The 18,702-nt window shown below is 43.9% G+C and overlaps 1 long non-coding RNA gene across 2 annotated transcripts in view; it reads right to left on the reverse strand.

Annotated features, from left to right (window-relative positions):
- Nucleotides 1-18,702, reverse strand: part of LOC138566020 (uncharacterized) — a 168,642-nt gene that overhangs the window by 72,572 nt on the left and 77,368 nt on the right. The window contains exons 1-2 of one of the 2 annotated variants that reach the window (XR_011301794.1): nt 5,061-5,077; nt 626-652 (exon numbers count right to left, since the gene is read on the reverse strand). This is a non-coding gene — a long non-coding RNA (uncharacterized lncRNA). Of the gene's footprint in view, nt 1-625; nt 653-5,060; nt 5,078-18,702 lie in introns of those variants that run through there. The other variant, XR_011301792.1, reaches the window with a different exon arrangement.

Below are 18,702 nucleotides of genomic sequence, written 5' to 3' on the forward strand. Positions count from 1 at the left end.
AATCACTGTAGCTTTAGAAGGAAGAGACCATCCTTTGAGAGCAATTTTATCTACGTCCAAAAAGCCTGGAAGAGCAACCTTAGTTTTGTATTGTAGGAGTAAACTTCAATAGTTGCCAATACTCAGCTCTTAGTGCGCATATAACGCCCTGCGCACCGCGACCCGTGAACCGTAAACAGTCAACAGTACTTCAAAAGTACTTCCACGGTGCGCGCGCGGGTGCGCTAGGTGCGCGTTCTTTATGCAGGCCGGGAGGTGTGCCCACAACAAGGGACGGGGAGCGCCACGAAAACACACCTTCAAGAAACAGAGAAGGGATAAAAGAGAATGAATATTTTCAGTTAGCAAGCATTGCGTTGCATACTAGCTCAGTCACGTGTCTAAACAAAGAGGGTGGTTCCCCTCAAGGTGTCCCCCCTCCCACCAGTACAGCGTAATAACGACGTGATTTATGAATTATATTTGCAGACAACAATTCTATGGAAAAGCCACAAACATACATGGAAGGGATTTATATGTGCCTTGAAATAGTGAGCGGGGTCCACTGCACAAGGACAGCCTCTTTCCCCGGCTTTTAGATGTCATATTCCAAGTCAATATTCTGAATGACTAAACTGACACTTACCTGGTTGACCTCCACTTGTGGGAGTAGCTGCAAAAGAAAAAAACACTCAGTTGAAGCTTTCTGTGTCCTCTTGTGCACAGCCTGCCACTTACTCACAAACAGATTCACAAACAGCATCGCCTCTTGTTCCCAAACCAGATTAATAACTTTTATTGCAAGGAACGTTTCTCAACGCGTGAGCCTTATACTCATTTCAGTTGCAGGTGCTGAATTTAATGGTTGGAGTTACTTTATCTCCGGGCACAGCTTGAGTGGCTCCTGATAGTAGGTCTGTTCATTGCTTAATGAGGTGGGCATTTCGCTGAGGGGCTAGTTCATTGCATATGGGTGTCGCCCAGAACAGCTATAATCCCTTTGCCTGCATATACCTATTTTTATTGATTGTGTTTATCAAACCTATATCTTTTATACTTTCATATTGAATGGATTTTTGTAAATATAAACCTAAAATCAACATATATATACTTTACCTATATACGTATATTTAAATCAAATTCATGTCTCCATCAAATTCAATACATCCAAAAGTAACCCAGCTATATTATCCAGTGGGTTGTTTGAATCTTAAAGTTTTCATACACCCAACAAATAAAATGGGAGTTAAGGTCACCTGCTTACAGTCATTGTTTGAGAAAGTCTCACAGATTCTTTTTGGTGTGATTGCTTATACATCACAACCTTACAAAAAAATCAAAACCTTGAATACAATACTACAAAAACACATGTTATACATTAAATATAATTAAAAACATGGTTGAAATATCATTGGAAACAGAAAATACTTAAGATCATTTAACTTTCACTGATTAATACTCTCATGCTGTTCCTTCTCCAACATACCATTAAGAGGCTTTAAAAAGCTGGTCAATTCCAGAATCAAGGAAATACTTTCTCCAAGCATAAGGGAAATCCCACAGACGCTCACCAACATCAGAATAAAAGGGGATGATAAACGCATAAAAGTATTGGACTCTATACCTGTGCATTCGTGGACAGTAGATAATCCAAAGTTAAAGAGTTTCAGGTGCATTTATATTAGGGCACAGCCTACAGCTTTTTTTTTTGGGCTACCAAGCATAATCCTGGACTGAGACATTTCAGGGTACCAATCTCATTAAATGTGAGTCACATATATAGGATTCTCAATTTATTGGATGGAGTTTCAGGTAGTTAGGTAAGTACTCGCATCTAGGAAGTTTGCTAAAGTTGGGCCTGCAAGGGCTTCATCTTATCCCTCAGTCTCTGTGCTTGAATTATCCTAGTGGAGCGATTAGAAATACTAACGCTCATGTACGTCAGAACATCAGCTCTATTGGGTGTCGTCAACTGACCAATGACAGATCTCAGAGACCCGTTTCATCATGAAGATAATGATTTTTGTCCATTCATTTTTAAGTTGTTAAGCAGCTGGAATGGCCCATAATTAGTCGAGATGTATTAGTTAAAGAGCTTGGGGACGAGGATCCAACCCTGGCGCATACTAACGAAGGTCACAATAGGGCACGGTTCTCTGACTTTTATGGTTGAATTATCGTGCAATAGTATTAATAATTTAATAATCCTTCCAGTATCCCTCAAATTGTCAGCTTAGACCACAGTCTCTCCCTATTAGCAATATAGATGTTTTTACCCGAATTCGAGTGAGAAAGAGCATGGAGATGAGATAGCAAAGTGCCATTGGGTGAGGTGCCCTGTGATTTTTGACAGCCCACTTAGAAATTTCGAATGAGTCCAATTTCTCTACCCAGGAATCCATCTCTCTAAGCAACAATGCTGAACAGACCGTGATAGAGGCGTCCAGGATTGCCATTGGTCAATAATTTCTTGTGCTCTTTCTATCTCCTTTCTAATACATAGGAATGATATAAAAAGGTTCCAAATAGGGGGTAAGATATCTTTTTGGATAATATCATCGACCATAAAATACAGCATCCTGACCCACAACACAGCATTTGATTTAAGGATATAAGAGAGACATAGTCCAGCCCAGGGGCCTTTGAAGCCTTCACCATTTTGATCAATGTCAGGATGTCATATTCCGAAAAGCATCCTCTCCATTTACATTGTTAACTTTGGGTGACATTCGCGTAGATGGGACCACTGAGCAGGACACAAGGCATACATTTTTTGTACCCCCTTTCGACTCCATCTTGTTGACCAGGCCTCACAGCGATAGTACAAAATGCTTCTCTCCCTTTCCCCGCAGCAGCAGCTTGGAGCACATGGCCCCAACCCTTGTTCCCACTCTGACTGGAAAACTCCACAGCTCTATTCTCACGCTGAAGCCGGAGGTGCTTGCAACAAATAATAAATGTAACACATCTCTTTTCCTCTGAGATCACTATCCTGCATGTGAACAAAAATGAGCTAAGCACAGAGCTCACCCATCTCCACAAAAGTGTCCTTGCCCTCTTACCCTCGCTAGTGAAAACTTATTGCCATTCTAACCGTGTCCCTGTAAGATATTCCTTTCATGTGCCAGACCACTGACCATACCGTGATGCCAACACAGCAAACCTTTAACTAACATTAGATCCCTGCTGCAGTATGTCATGCCCAGTACTAACAAATGCCACATACTTGAGATTCTTGCATGTGTAAAATACACTCTGGTCATTGTATTATAGTGGTCAAGACCCTTAACATATGACTTGTGTAAATCTAGATAATATGGGCACCTGAATGACTTTTATAGAAGACATGATAAACTACTGACATTCTTTTTGAACCACTAAAATTTAGTGAATGAATTAGATCAGCTTAGATAGTGACCACCGTGTTTCACAGCGACCTGACCTTCACCCATCCGGAGCACATATGTCTAACGTCAATCCTCCCGCCAACCAAGCTGCCAACCCGGAGGAAGAGATGCCACCGACACCTGAGACAGCGTGCAACTGACCAATCCGGAATCGACATAGTATCCTATGTTAATTGCGTCATACTACTGTAAAAAAATGTAATGTAGCGATAATTTGTCACAGCGCTCTCAGAGATCTAGATAAACATTTCCTTGAACTCTCGCAGCCTGCTCTTTTGTGTCTTATTCCCTGTCTGGAGAGAGTCTGTGTTATTCATTTTGCACGTGTAAGTCATTGAGGGAACAAACATTTGTTCACCCCAGTGTGGCAGAAATCTCTAATTAAGTGAAATGTGCCTTTCTGATAGGGTGCACCCTAGTGAAAGGGCTCTAACATGAGTCCAGCAGCCACCACACAAGTCACTCAGTTCCTGATGAGGGAGACAGGGATCCATCTTCAGCTGAAAGCGTCTCTTCTGCGTGATGGTACTCATGTTCTCACCCTCACATATCTAGTGTTAAACATGTTCTCTAGTGATCACACGCTTAAGTTATGGGCCTCCCCAGTGCATTGTAGGCTCTGCCAGCTCCACTTCATGATGACTGCCTCCACATTATTAACCCAGAAAATCAGATCTCGTGGTCTTTCAGCATTTTCACGTTACCCTCTATGTGCATCAATGTTGCTGAACATCTTATCCTCACTGCTGATCATCACTTTGAGGTCTGTTTAGATGCAAGCTATTCCAACATCTGGGCATCTTCATACTCTTAATGAGCCATAAACTGCCCTTAAACATCTCCACTAAATTTAGCAATGGTTTAGCCATGTGGTCTAGTAGATTTGGGGTTACATTCTGTCATTATCCTGGACACATTTTCCTTTTCACCCCAGGCCAACGGTTGCTGTCTAAAAGTACACAATGTTGACTTCATGCCAAACCATGCACTGGTGTAATTATTTAACTATTGCTGAATGCATCATGAGTTAATTTTGCAGTCGTGCTACAGAAATCAAGCATATACATAATATCTGGAAAGGAGTCCTGTGTCTGTATGGGATTTCCTCTGTAAAATGCAAGCACATTGCTTTGCTTGTTACCTCAGCTGACATATTCCAAGCCGGCAATGAAAACGGATGTTTACTGTTTTCGTTTGGACCATATGTCCCACACACAACAGGAATGACACACACAACAGGAATGAAATACAAAGTTGAGCCATACTCTCTGTGCATTGGAACTAGTGCTCCCCTTTCTATTAGATTTCACTACCAGAAACCTATTAGTTCACAAACCAGATTTAAATATGGTGTGTTATAGCAGCCATATATATTTTGTATTGGTTACTTTCACCCTTCAGAATAAAGACAACACAGGAAAGGGCGTTACCACATTCAAATGCTTCGCCTTATTGTGAACTTCCTAAATACGCCACATAAAGTGGAGGCGTTCAGAGCCTTATTTCTCTTACAATTTAAAATTTCAGTTTATACTTCACTCTCCACACCTCCAAAGGCCAAACACTCCGGTTAAAATGTATTCAGAAATAGGCGGCCAGGATTATCTGCTCTCCTCCTTTACTCAGTGGAAACACTCCAGGTCAGTACACAGAATAAAGACAATGGACACTTACCTGCAGTTGTGTTTGCAGGTGTAGTTGCTAGAAGAGGATTGAAAGACAAAGTTGAGCCATTCTCTGTTTGAATTGTATATAGTCGTGCTCTTATTAGTAATGCTCCGTACCAGCAATGCATTACATTAGAAATCAGATGTACATATAATGTGTATCAAAAGTCACGTATGTTACTACTTGCTCTCAATCACCCTTCAAATTCAAAACATCCCAAGTAAATTGTGCTACTCCTTCCACATGCTAAAACCCATTCTGCACTTCCTTAATATGTCACATAAAGTGAGGTGCCCCGAGCCAAAATAGTTCACTGCTCCAGACTATTCTTGATTGTACCCAAAAGCTTGATTCTGCATTTACCAGCTATTCAGAAAAAGATGGCCCAGTTCAACCAGGGCCTGAGAGGAAACCTTCACATCTTAGTAGTCCTCAGTTCCCTGCATTAACTCCCAGAAGACAAAGACATTTCCCTAAAATCCTTGTGTGCCGTTCCTAAGCGTACTGGGATGTTGGCGAGGATACATTCATTGGAATGTCACCATGCAAGATCCTCCCAGGGTCATGTGATCAGCAAAACTACTTTGATCTTGCCATCGACTGTTCAATTAGGAGAAACTCCTAGGCGGACTGCGCAGCGCTGCAGGTGTCTGCTTATGGAGCAATGTCTTTAGCTGCATGAAATCATTGTGCACCCGTCTGCACTTGACTTCACACTTTTGCTCTGTGTTTGCCTAGGGGTCGGGTCACATATAACGTGGTGAGAGACCCTTCTCAGGTGGAGGATTCTCCTTGATCCTGATTGCACCAGATTGGTTAAACAAGATACTGCTGCAGACTGCATCTGCACTTGGCCCCAGATTTTTCTGTGTGTGCACCAAGGATGAAGCACATGTAGCGTATTCAGCGTGATTATCAGGTCCTGCATCTTAATGCTCTTGCGTTGCAAAAATGAACAATTGCTGTAGTTTTCATATGCACTTGGCTACTCTAAAGGCTTGGCCCTACCTAACTGAAAAATAACTCGGCTGCTCATCTTCAGGGTTGTAGTCCAACTAAAGAGTCTCTGCTCTGTGCAACTCTAACCTGCACTCACTAATCAGAAGAAGGTTTTAACAAACAGAAATAGCACCAGGATAATGACTCCTGTCTCCTTGTAAACTTAGTCAATCTTAGGCTGTTCTTCAACAATCGTTAGCAATGGCTTCTGATTCAATAAAAGGTAAGGCCGGGGGAGTGATTCCCTTCTCCTGGTCACAGCGGCTCAGCCTTAAGGGCTGTCTCCAGAGAGTCTCTGTTAACATTCCTTAAATGCTCTTGGAGTTCTTCCCAGGGATTTCCCTGGCTTGACCAATGTCCAGCAGTTCTTTTCAGCACTATATATATTCCGGTATTAGCCCCAGATTTTGCCATGTGTGCATCATGCGTAGTCAGCGTGATTACCCTCTATTCCTACACATAGTGAAACTCATAGGTGCCATTGTTGTTCCATATCCTACTTCCCTGTTCAAATCCTCTCTTGACAGTGCCACGTTTCCATAATTTGTATTTGTATTTGTATTTTATTGTTATTTATATAGCGCTTTACTCCAAAGCGCTTTACAGTTTAACAACCTGGAAGCAACAAACAAGGCACAGAAGCAATAACAGTATACATGATTCAAGTTGGGAGGATGGAGATCATGGGGAGACAGGGAAGATAGAGGAGCAAGGAAAGGGTATTGGGAGGAGAAAGAAAAGGTGAAAGGGAGGGAGGAAGGAGTCAGGGAGGGGAGCGAAGGAGTGCTTTCAAGAAGGAACGGAAGGTAGAATAGGTCTAAGTGAAGCAGATAGTGAGGGGAAGGGAGTTCCAATGAAGGGGGGCAAGGAGCTAAAAGGAGCGGAAACGAGACGAGCAACAGGGAGGAGGGGGGACAGAAAGTAAGAAGAGATCAGCCAAACACAGGTAGCGAGAAGGGGTATAGAATGAGAGAATAGAGGAGAGGTAAGGAGGGGCAAGGTCATGAAGAGATTTAAAGACAAGACAAAGGAAGTGAAATTTAAGTTGGGAATGGAAAGGAAGCCAGCCTAGGTTGGAAAGTGAGTTGGAGATGGAGTCATGGGGAGAGAGAAGACAGTGGGAACGGATGGCAGAGTGCTAGATGGATTTAAGGGGGACAAGATGAGAGGTAGGGAGACCGGAAAAGAGAGAAGAGCAGTAGAAAAGCTGAGAAAAGTTAAGGGAGGAGATTAAGAGTTTAGTAGCATGGAAGGTAAGAGAAGAACAGACTTTACAGATATTGAAGAGGTGGTAGTGACATGAGCGAGAAGTAAGGGAAATATGGTGAGTAAAGGAAAGGGATGAGTCAAAGTAGATTCTAAGATTCCTGGCATGAGTGGAAATAGGAAAATTAGAAGGGGGAAAATGAACTGAAGGAGGGGGAGAGGGAGGAGGAATTGTGTTAGAAGGGAAGAATAAGACCTCAGTTTTGTCAGTATTAAGAGAGAGATAATAAGAAGACATCCAGTTTTTAATGGTGGTGAGTCAGGAGGTGAGATTTAGATGAAGATCAGGAGAAAAGGAAGAAAAGGAGAGGAAGGGCTGAGTGTCATCTGCATAGAAATGGTGAGAAATTTCAAAAGAGGAGATGAGAGGAGCGAGAAGAAAAGTATAGAGAGAGAATAAGAAGGGTACAAGGACAGAGCCTTGGGGAACACCTTAGTCCAGAGGGAAGGTGGAGGAGGTTCAACCGCCCCAAGAGACGGCGAAAGTACGGTGGGAAAGGTAAGAGGAGAGCGAGTTAACGACTGAGGCGTTGAAGCCAAAGGACGAAAGAATATTGAGAAGTAAGGGGTGATCGACAGTATCAAAAGCAGCAGAGAGGTCAAGGAGGATGAGCTTAGTGGATTGTTTAGCGTAGCGAGTGGTAAGGAGGGTGTTAAGGACCTAGGTAAGAGCAGATTCAGTGGAATGTTTGGGGCGGAAGACAGATTGAAAGGAGGAAGGAGAGAGTGGTTGAGAATAGGCTAGGCAATCAAGTCGTTTAGAGAGAAAAGCAAGAAGTGAAATTGGGCGAAAGTTAGATGCAAGAAGGGGATTAGCAGAAGGCTTCTTAAGGATAGGGGTAATAGTGGCATGTTAATGTTGTTAATGTTAAAGGATATTTGTACCGCGCACTATCACCACAGGAGTGGTCCCCTGGCGCTCTGGCGGCTCTGAAAGAGGGAGGGGGTGAGTTAGTGGGAATAAGCGGGAAAAGTGCAAGAGAGCAGTGGTGTGCTGATTGCAGCCTCAGCCCGGTGGGTCCGTCCCGTCCCGTCGTGTTCTGTTGTGCAAGTCTATGTGGGGTTTGTTTTGTTGTTGCAGTGTAGTGAAGTTAGTGCGGATTGCTGCGTTTTAGGCTTGTGGTTGTGTTTGGTTAGAGTTTGAGAAGTGTATGCAGAGGGATGAAATTGTTAGTGGATTAGTTAGTTGGCATTGCTGTCCTTGCAGTTATGTCTATGTCTGATGTTTGCTATCATTCACTATTCCATAGTTGCTAATTTTCAATATTCTGTCTAGATGTGAGGCAGGCTAGTGATCACGATTCCAATCAAGTGTTGCACTTACCATCATTCACAGTTTCATCTAAGTGTGTTGCATGCTAACATTCACATTTCTATCTAGATGCGACACAAGCTAACGTTAAGAATTCCATCTGAGTGTGCTACATGCTAATATTCATAATCCCGTCTAGATGTGATGCAAGCTAACAATAAGAATTCCATCCAAGTGTAGCGCAAGCTCACATTCACATTTCTATCTAGATGTGACACAGGCTAAAGTTAAGAATTCCATCTAAGTGTGGTACACGCTAACATTCACATTTCTATCTAGATGTGACGCAGGCTAAAATTAAGAATTCCATCTAAGTGGTGCAAGCTAACATTCACATTTCTATCTAGATGCGACGCAGACTAAAGTTAAGAATTTCATCTAAGTGGCGCAAGCTAACATTCACATTTCTATCTAGATGCGACGCAGACTAAAGTTAAGAATTTCATCTAAGTGGCGCAAGCTAACATTCACATTTCTATCTAGATGCGACGCAGACTAAAGTTAAGAATTTCATCTAAGTGGCGCAAGCTAACATTCACATTTCTGTCTAGATGTGACGCAGGCTAAAGTTAAGAATTCCATCTAAGTGTGGTACATGCATAATCCCGTCTAGATGTGACGCAAGCTAAAGTTAAGATTTCCATCTAAGTGTGATTCATGCTAACATTCACATTTCTATCTAGATGTGATGCAGGCTAAAATTAAGAATTCCATCTAAGTGGCGCAAGCTAACATTCACATTTCTATCTAGATGCGATGCAGACTAAAGTTAAGAATTTCATCTAAGTGGCGCAAGCTAACATTCACATTTCTATCTAGATGTGACGCAGGCTAAAGTTAAGAATTCCATCTAAGTGTGGTACATGCTAATATTCATAATCCCGTCTAGATGCTTATAGGCAGTTGTAAGGTGGCCGTAGAGAGACAATTATTGAAGAAGGAGGTTAGATACGGAATAAGAAGGGGGTAAACCTTTTGAATAGGAAGGGTAGGTATGTAATCCGAAGGGGCAGCAGTAGGGTGGGATTTGGTTAGGAGGAGAGAAACGTCAGAGGAAGTGATAGGAGAAAATTCAGACATACAAACCGAGGGGGAATGCAAGGAGGGAGGGGGATGGGAGTAAGAAGGAGAGGAGATCATTTTATGGCAAAGAGAAATATTTTTTTCAGAGAAGAAGTTAGCTAATTCGGATGAAGAGAGAGGGGAAGTAGAAGAGAGGTCAAGAGGGGGCGGGGAGAGTAGACGAGAGAGGGTTTGAAAGATACGATGAGGATGAGAGAATTGGGAGTGAAGGAGGTTAGACTAGTAGGAGTGTTCAGCTGAATTAAGGCAGGAGTCATAAAGCGAGTGATATGAAAAGTAGGCAGTTTGGTTAGGGAGAGTAGGGGATTTGAGCCAGCAATGCTCGAAACGGCGGAAAAGATGCCTCTTGATTAGGAGGTGAGGGGAAAGCCAGGGTTGAGAAGGCTTACGAGTAGGGTGGAAAGAAGAAAGGATATAGAGTTGATCGAGACTAGAGGTTGGAGAGGAGGACAGAGAAGAAATGGCAAGGTCAGTTGGGAGAAAGGAGAAGTCAGAGAGGGGTGGAAGGGATGAAGCAAGTGTCAAAGAAGAGTAAAGGGTTCAAGTTTTGTAGGTCACGTCGGGTGAAAGAAGTGGAGAGGGGTGCGGAAGTGGGAGGAGGGGAGCAAGGAGTAAGGGAGAAGGACAGCAGAGTATGGTCAGACAGATAAGTGGGTAAAGAGGAAACAGGGGAGGAGGAGTAAGTAGAGTTAAAGATGAGATCAAGTGTGGAGCCGGAAGAGTGAGTAGAAGAGGAGGGGAGAAGAGAGAGAAGTCAGGAGTCAAGGATTGCGAGAAGGGGAGAGAGATGAGGAGGAGTAGGAAGTTGAAGGTTGAAATCATTGAGAACAGTGTGGGGGGAGGGCACGGGGGAGATAAGAGAGCAGCGATGATCAACATCCTCTGGCAATAGATCAGGGCTAAGGATAGGCTCAGTAGGCACTATGAGATAGAGGAGGTTCTGGGGTCCCTCATTGAAGAGTCAGGATAGGGCTGTAATGGAAGGTGTCACTTCTGTCCAAGGAAGACAGGTGGTGGTCTTCAAAGCTCAGGTAAAAGTATTTGAGGCAGAGGTAGCTGCCGAATTAACTACAATGCAGGGTCCAGGTCAGACAAAGGGGGGTGAGGGAAGGGATGGCCAGCAGAGAGACAGCAGGCTAAAATTCAGGGTCCAGGTCAGACGAAGGGGGATGAGGGAGTGGATGGCCAGTAGACAGGACTGGAACCTCGGGATCCACTTGAGCAGTAGGTGGAAGTGCTGCAGAAGGTGAGCGGTAAGTTAATAGAGGTGCAGGTCAACTCAGAATCCGGACGGGAGGCCACACCAGTGCCGATGAGCCCTAGGTGAAAGGGGCAGGCACAGAGGAGAGGCCCCAGGGCAAGCTGGTGGGGAGGCAAAGGTCACTACTCCCAGCAGAGCATTCACTGTCAGCAGGCAGGGACGGAGCCCAGGGATCCGCTAATCAGCAGGTCAAAGCACTGCAGCAGGCGAACGGGAACGGTAAGATGATAGAGGCGTCCGCCCACTCGGAATCTGGGCTGGAGGCCACAAACATGTTGGATACTCTAACCACTATCCTTAAGAAACGTTGACTAGTGGTGTTGAGTTTACCCCCAACCCTTGCTGTTGGAAGTGGTAATTAAGCTGAATATGGGTGTCAGGGTTTTTTAGTTTCTGTCCTCTTTTAACTTTAACTTCCAGTGAGAATTGTTGGGTCCTTTTTGGGATGGTGACTTCCATGACCAGTGGGTGTTCCTCACCTCATTCTAAAGCCTGATGCTAAGTCACGCCCATGATGCGGCCACAGCCGGTCATCAGGGGTTTCATATGACACTAGAAATCTTAAGAGAGGTTGAATACTGGCCACCCATGGGGCAGGACCTCGACCAATACATGAAGGGTTGTCCTGTGTGTGCACAATTTCAGCCAACATCATTCACACACTGTGCTTCTCTCCAGATTTACAAGTCGACTTTATCGGGCCCGTGATTCGCTCCTCCAGGGGGAACAAGTACATGTTGACCGTGACATGCTTGTTCAGTAAATGGGTGGAATGTCTCCTGACCCCAAATTGCAAGGCAGAAACACCAGCTGCCCTGATGATCAATCACATCTTCTTGTGTTTTGGACTACCCCAAAGGATTGAGTCAGACCGAGGTAGCCACTTCACTAGCGACCCAAGGGACCCGGCGTATCGCTCCATACTCTCATCCGGAACCGGCGAGGAGAACCTGTCGATCCAGCGCTGATGGGAGAAGCAGACGAATTTTGCCACTTGGACCAAAAAGAAAAACAGAACATCCCAATCGCCCGACTTCCCCTTGACGGGTGGTCAAAAGTCAAGTCATGAGGGGGGGTTTGTGGGTTGTATTAACCCACTTATGCTCTGCCCTGCGGCATCACTGGGTGCTGATGGTGCAAGAATTATCAAAATGGCCGCAAAACCCTTGGGCCCGCCGAAACCTATGGAAATCGCACCACAACATGAAAAGATGGCTGACAAATCCACAATGAATGTTGTCAGTGGTGGAATGGAGATTGCACTCCTGAAACATGTCACTGGCCTGCCCAACAAGTAAAAATGGAGGCTGCATGAAAAGCAGTGCTTGCTGAAAGAAATCCGAAATCTTGCATTTTAAATCTTTTCCTGGTTGCTGAAACTGCAGAGTGCTGGTACAAAACACTCACAAACATCCAATATTCTTGCTGGGTGCCACATTTTACTGAATTCAAGAAATCATTGTGAAATTGCAATATCCTGGAAAGCTAAATTGGTCATCAAAACAGCCACAGCACAAGTTTGCCTTCCTGTGGGATCTGTCAAAATGTGGGCGCAGTACCAGCGGCCGCCTGAATGACTGTTTTCAAAAGCCTGCATTAAAACTGTAAACTTGTATCACTAACATTTAATGTCTGAAATCTAAGTAACCTAGGTTGTAACTATTTAAACCTCATGCTTTAGAGTCTGGAATCAGTGTTCTAGCTGCTTGTTTTAAAATTACAAGTTTATTTAAACCAAGAAAAATGTAACAAATGACATTTAAATTAAGCCTGACTGCAAGCCAAAACCAGTAGAACAACTTCCCCACAGGGCCAGGCACCTTCCTTCTGCTCTCTAGACCAGGAACTCACACCCATGTGATGATTAAGAGGGGAGGAGAACTTGGGCTGCTGTGGGAAGAACACAATGGACTTCCTCCAAGGCAAGGAGATGCTAATCAGGAAGGATCATAAATGGCCTCTGCCAGAAAGAAGGGGGCAGAGATTGCTCCTGAGCTGCAAGGAGGAGAAGGAGGTGGGACCAGACAACCTTTTGTTGATTCACAATGGACAAAAGCACATTTCTAGAAAGACTGATAATTTACTGTGTACAATTTTGAAAAATAATTAAACCCCGGACTTCTGAACCTAATTTTTGGGTGCACATTTTAAGAGGAACCAGAACTCTGTGCTATGTTCTGGGAAGTAACTGTGACAATTATCGTTTTGCAGCAAATGTATTTATGTCAAAAGCATGAAACTCACACGCTTATGCCCATGTGCAATGCTCACAGTTGTACACTTTTTTGGATAAACTAGATATTGCGTTCCGGCCCAAAAGGACAGAATTCTGTCAAAAGCTGACACAAGATCCTACAAGGACGGGGTTTGGAAGAGTATATGTGATCTAGATATGTTATTGTTATAAAGTTTGCAAAATTGCAAATATGTATTGCACTAAAAGTAGATTTTATGTTCAAAAGGCAAGGGGAGGATTCTCTGACTCATAAAACAACATCATCATGGTGACACCCTGTTTTCTCCTCCAATCAAGGGATAGGGAAGACTCTAACCAATAGCCTACCTAGGGGGCGCACTTAGGATAAGCCAGCATACACACCCCCTTATCAAATGCCTAAAAAGAGACAGCTGAGGACTTAGCAAGACGCACAGATTCACCACCCAACCGATTGCTGGCGGAGCACCCTGCTAGAGGACTAGACATCTTCCTTGCTCCAGACTCCAGAAACTTGGCAAGCAGAAAGGCCCATTCTATAGCTGATCCATTCTCAGCTTGGCCTTAAAATTCCAGAAACCAGAATTTACCCCAGACCTTTAAGGGGAACCAAAGAACAGCCGGGCTGTGCTGTAACTACTTTCCTGCTAAAGAATTATTACCAGAATCCAAAGACCCAATACAGTAGTGTCGTGCTGTGACCAGATAGCTGTGACCAGAGCCATTGCTGATCCAGTCCAGTCCGGTGTGCCCAGCAGCCTGTCCCAGTCCGGTGTGCCCAGCACAATTTCTGAGCACAATCCCTGATCTTGGCGGACCAGAATTCCCAGCGGTTCTGTTCAAACCTATATAGTGAGTATCCATAGTATAGGACTGTCACTATGTACTATCCATAGTCAATCCCTATCTCAAATCCATCCTCTCTTATATCCAGAACTGCATTGTTAGGATTATTTTGAATTGCCTGAACTCTCTATCTCATCCCTACTATCTTCTTCTGTAATAGTATTGTTAAAAATATCTTTGCGCTGACATATTTCATCTGAAGAAGGCACGCTCCTCGGCAAGCAAAAACCTGATCCAGAGGCGCTGTAGTCTAGTGGCTGTGCTTCTGTGTGCTATTTGCTTCTTCATAGTCACCCCCTAGTGTAGAGAAATCATGTTTGTCTTTTGAAAGCGCATCCCTGTTTTCTCATTTTGGTGCTCATTTGAAGAAAAAAAAAACAGCCTCCAGCAAAACGTCCATAACTTCTTAGAATGTTATGCTAGACATAACATTTAAACGTCTGCTTGTAGCTAACATCCACAGCTTTCCATATAACCAAACCGCATCTCAACTCCCTATAGTTTTTCCGCAATTGTGATTACCGCACACAGAAAAGTTTGCCGCAAATTTTGTTTTAGGTAAAATATTGCACGTGTAAAATAGCTTTTGATTGCACCCGACCTCAGTTTTCAGTTTGCACATTGCTTCTTAGTGTCAAATCATTGCTAGTCTTTGTCTGCAACCAGATAAAGTGGCTCCCATTAGAATTTAAACAATTTCAGTGATTTAGCCCATATTTAGTGTTTTACCCATGCCATTCAAAGCCAACTTTAAAACCATTTTGAAACCATTTTGACAATTTGACAATCAATTCTGTTGCTCTCTTGTGTTTGCTGGGGGGGGGGAATTGGGATTGACATTTGTTTGAATTTGGTATTCCTGGAACCTGCTCTCTCTCCTCCTATCCCTCTACATTGCATATTGGGGGTTGAGGGGTGCGCAGGGGGAAATAGTAACCACATTGCTATTTTGATTTGAACACACACCCACAAAAGTATTAAAGCATTGTTTTTGCTCATTATTACTCCTTGTGATTAAAGATATTGCTTAGTGTGACATCACCCCATTGGTGATCATTGTATTCCCATTAAAATAGTGTGATTATAATGTGAATATATAAATAAATATTTTAACTTTGCAAACCACCCTGATTCCTGATTCAGTGTGGCCGGGGGGGAGGGTGTTCCAACAGAGGGGTGTGATATGAGTGGTACATCGTTCAGAATGAAAAAACTTTTAGACACAAATAAATAAATAAGGATTTTAGTTGGGCACTACACGCTAGGCATTGACTTAGGTGAAATGCTGGATTGAAATCACTTACAATGCTATGTTTCTTCTACTGGGCTACACCATCCTGTTCATTGGGCGCGGAAAGTGCAATTAACGGTCCCTACACAGGGTAAATTTGGTCAGCATGCTGACTCTGCAATGTGTAAGTAATAGGTTCTGTTGGCATCTTGGCCAAACGTATATTTATTTTACCCTGGCCAGTACTTTTTTCTAGGCTACACCCTAATGGAAGTAATTTAACATTTTTTAATTTCATCTCAATTTCATTCTAGTTACAGACAAATGTTCTATGGAAAAGCCACAACCACACAAGGAAGGGTTTTATATGTTCCTTGAAATAGTGAGGGGGGTCCACTTTACAAGGGCAGCCACTTTGCCCGGCTTTTACTCAGAGGTCATATGCAAAGTCAACATTCTGAGTGATTAAACTGACATTTACATTGTTCACTTTGACTTGAGCTGCCACATACAGAGGAAAAAAACAAGCAGTTGAAGCTTTCTGTGTCCTCTTGTACACACCCTGCCTCTTACTTACAAGCCAATTTCACAAACAGCATAGCCATCTGTTTCCAAACCAGATTAATAACCTTTATTGCAAACTATATTTCTCAATGTGTGAAGCTTATACTCATTTGAGTTGCAAGTGCAGAATTTAATGGTTGGAGATACTTTATCTCTGGGCACAGCTTGGGTGGCTCCAGAAAGCAGGTCTGTTCATTGCTTAATGAGGTGGGCCTTTCGCCGAGGGGCTGGTTCATTGCATATGGGTGTCGCCCAGACTAGCACTAATCCCTTTGCCTACATATACCTACTTCTTTTGATTGTGTTTACCAAACCTACATCTTTTATACTTTCATATTGAATTGATTTGTATTATATATAATGTTTGCATACATGTAAGAAAGGAATATTCATTACATCCATTCAAGAAAACTATTTTAATAGTACATACAATATAGACACATTTTAAATATAAACCTAAAATCAACATACTTTGGGCATAATACAGAGTTTGCTGGTATCCTGGTATACCCCCAGGATACTGGCTGTCAGAATCGCTGTTACCGGCACTTGATCTGCCGCATTACTGGCAGATTACAAGTGCCGGTAAGGGCGGTACATCCCCATTCCATGGAGTTCCGCATGACTCCATGGGGGATTTCCTGGCATTACCGGCACTGGTATTACCGGCTATTTCTGCCAGTGGGATGGTGAAATAGCCTTCAGCTCTCATCTGAGTGGCTGCCATTGGTAATTTCAGCAACCCCAGCAGCACATTTGGAGTTTGAATCAAGGAAATAATCTCTCCAAGCACAAGGAAAGCCCACAGACGCTCACCAACATTAGAATATTTATTTATTTATTTGCATTCATATAGCGTGCACGCAGCCTGGGGGCACCAAGGCACTGTTACAAGATAATAGGCATCATTATGAGACAGGCGGCGGCTATTACCGTTACCGGGAATCGGAAAATACCGGGGCATTAAGGGCCCACCGGACCCGGTAATCACCCATTCCAGGGCGCCGGAATAAAATGCTCCCCATTCCCATTCAAGCCCCATAGAGCTCAATGGGAATGGGGAGGTCGGATGCACCGGCACAATTCAGAATGGTGTTGGTGCATCCAACATGGTCTGCCAGCTGGTGCCAGTCCGCCCGCAAGATCAGAACTGGCGGGCGGAAAAGCATGCACGCAGACCGGCAAACTTATATGAGGCCCAATGGCTTAGTTACAGTGCATAGATAGGCGGCTAGGTTATATTTGCTCACAGGATAAGATCGCTTGTTTGTATTACTTGCTAGGTGCCTGGGTTACATTGGCCCATACCTGCGTTTAGATAACACGGATTGGTGACATATGTGATAGTGCAGCACAGGGCTACAGGTTGAGCTGCGTATCATGCTTCATTGTCAATAGAATACAGTTGTTTGACTTGTGACACAAAAAGTTCAATGTCAATGGGATACATTTGTTTGGTTTGCATTTACATTTGTTTGACATTAGACATGTAGTGGTAGCTGGGTAGAGGCCTTATGGCGCCGTGTGCGACGATTTAGGCAAAATCAATCATGTTTTTATTGCTTTGTGGAAGGCAAGATGAGAAGATTCAGCTCTGAGGACGCGTGGCACAGAGTTCCGGTGCCTGGTGGCAATGGAGGAGAATCTCGCCCCTCCACCTCTGGCACGTTTAACTCTGGGAACAGGAAATAGATTGGCGTATGGTGTTCTCGTGGGTCTGGAGGCGTGAGGAAGGATGACTCTGTGAGATAGGTAGCGGGTGCTGTGTGATGGACGTATTTGTGCGCGAGGGCAGGCATTTAGAAAAGAATGCGATGGCGGACAGGCAGCCAGTGCGCTTAATGTCTGGCTACTGAGATGTGTTCTCTTTTGTGGATGCCCAGAGCTGCACAAAGGGCGCTATTTTTAATGGTTTGAAGTTTGTCAAAATTTTTAGTTGAGGTGCCCGTGAAGAGGACATTGCAATAGTTCAACCTTGAGCCTATTAGGGCTCTAGAAATTAACAGGCGATTTGTGGTGGAGAAGATCGGTCTGATGGCATTGAGGAGTTCAGAGTAGTAGGCTGTCGAAACAGTGATTGCGCTAACTTGTCTAGAAATAGTTAGGTTGGGATCCAAGTAGACTCCCTGTGTTTTGAATGATTGAGAGAAGGGAATGGTGGTGTTGTCAATGGTGAAGGATAGATAACTGGTCATCAAGTTTGATGCAAGAGTCAGTGGGGGCTAACAATAGTAGTTCAGTCTTATTCACGTTCAAGAAATGCCAATTTTCAGCCATCCATGGTTGAGAAGCGTATACAAGTAGTGGACTCTATACGTGTATGATTTTTGAAAGCCCACTTGGAACTATAGATTGAGCCCAATTTCTCTACCCAGGAATCCGTCTCTCTAAGCGATAATGCTGCAAAGACCGTGCTGCAGACGTCTAGGATTGCTATTGGTGGATCATTTCTTGGGCTCTTTCTCTCTATCTCCTTTCTTATAGATAGGAATGATATAGGAAAGGTTCCTATTAGGGGTAAGATATATTTTTGGATACAAAATACAGGTTCCTGACCATCAATCCTCAAGAGCTTCCACTTCTCTTCCTTCTCTCTCCCTCTACCCAGCTAACCTAGCACTCTGCTCTTTCCCTCTCTGCCTCTTCTTCCTTACAGGTGCCGTCTGGCCAGGGTCCCTGGCACCGCCCGCCAGTTCTCTTTCACACATGCCCTAGGGCCATGCACCCCACCCACACTCAATGCACTTGTGAATTAACCCAAGAGAGTGGCTCTCTCTGCACTTACTCCAGTCTACTCTGACCGGGTGCACTTGGACCTCCCCCTCCATGTGACCGTTTGTGCACTTGCATGATCCGTACGCACTGCGCCTT

The sequence above is a fragment of the Ambystoma mexicanum genome, chromosome 1p (genome assembly GCF_040938575.1).
Source record: "Ambystoma mexicanum isolate Mex_15411 chromosome 1p, UKY_AmexF1_1, whole genome shotgun sequence".
In the NCBI taxonomy this organism is placed as follows: domain Eukaryota; kingdom Metazoa; phylum Chordata; class Amphibia; order Caudata; family Ambystomatidae; genus Ambystoma; species Ambystoma mexicanum.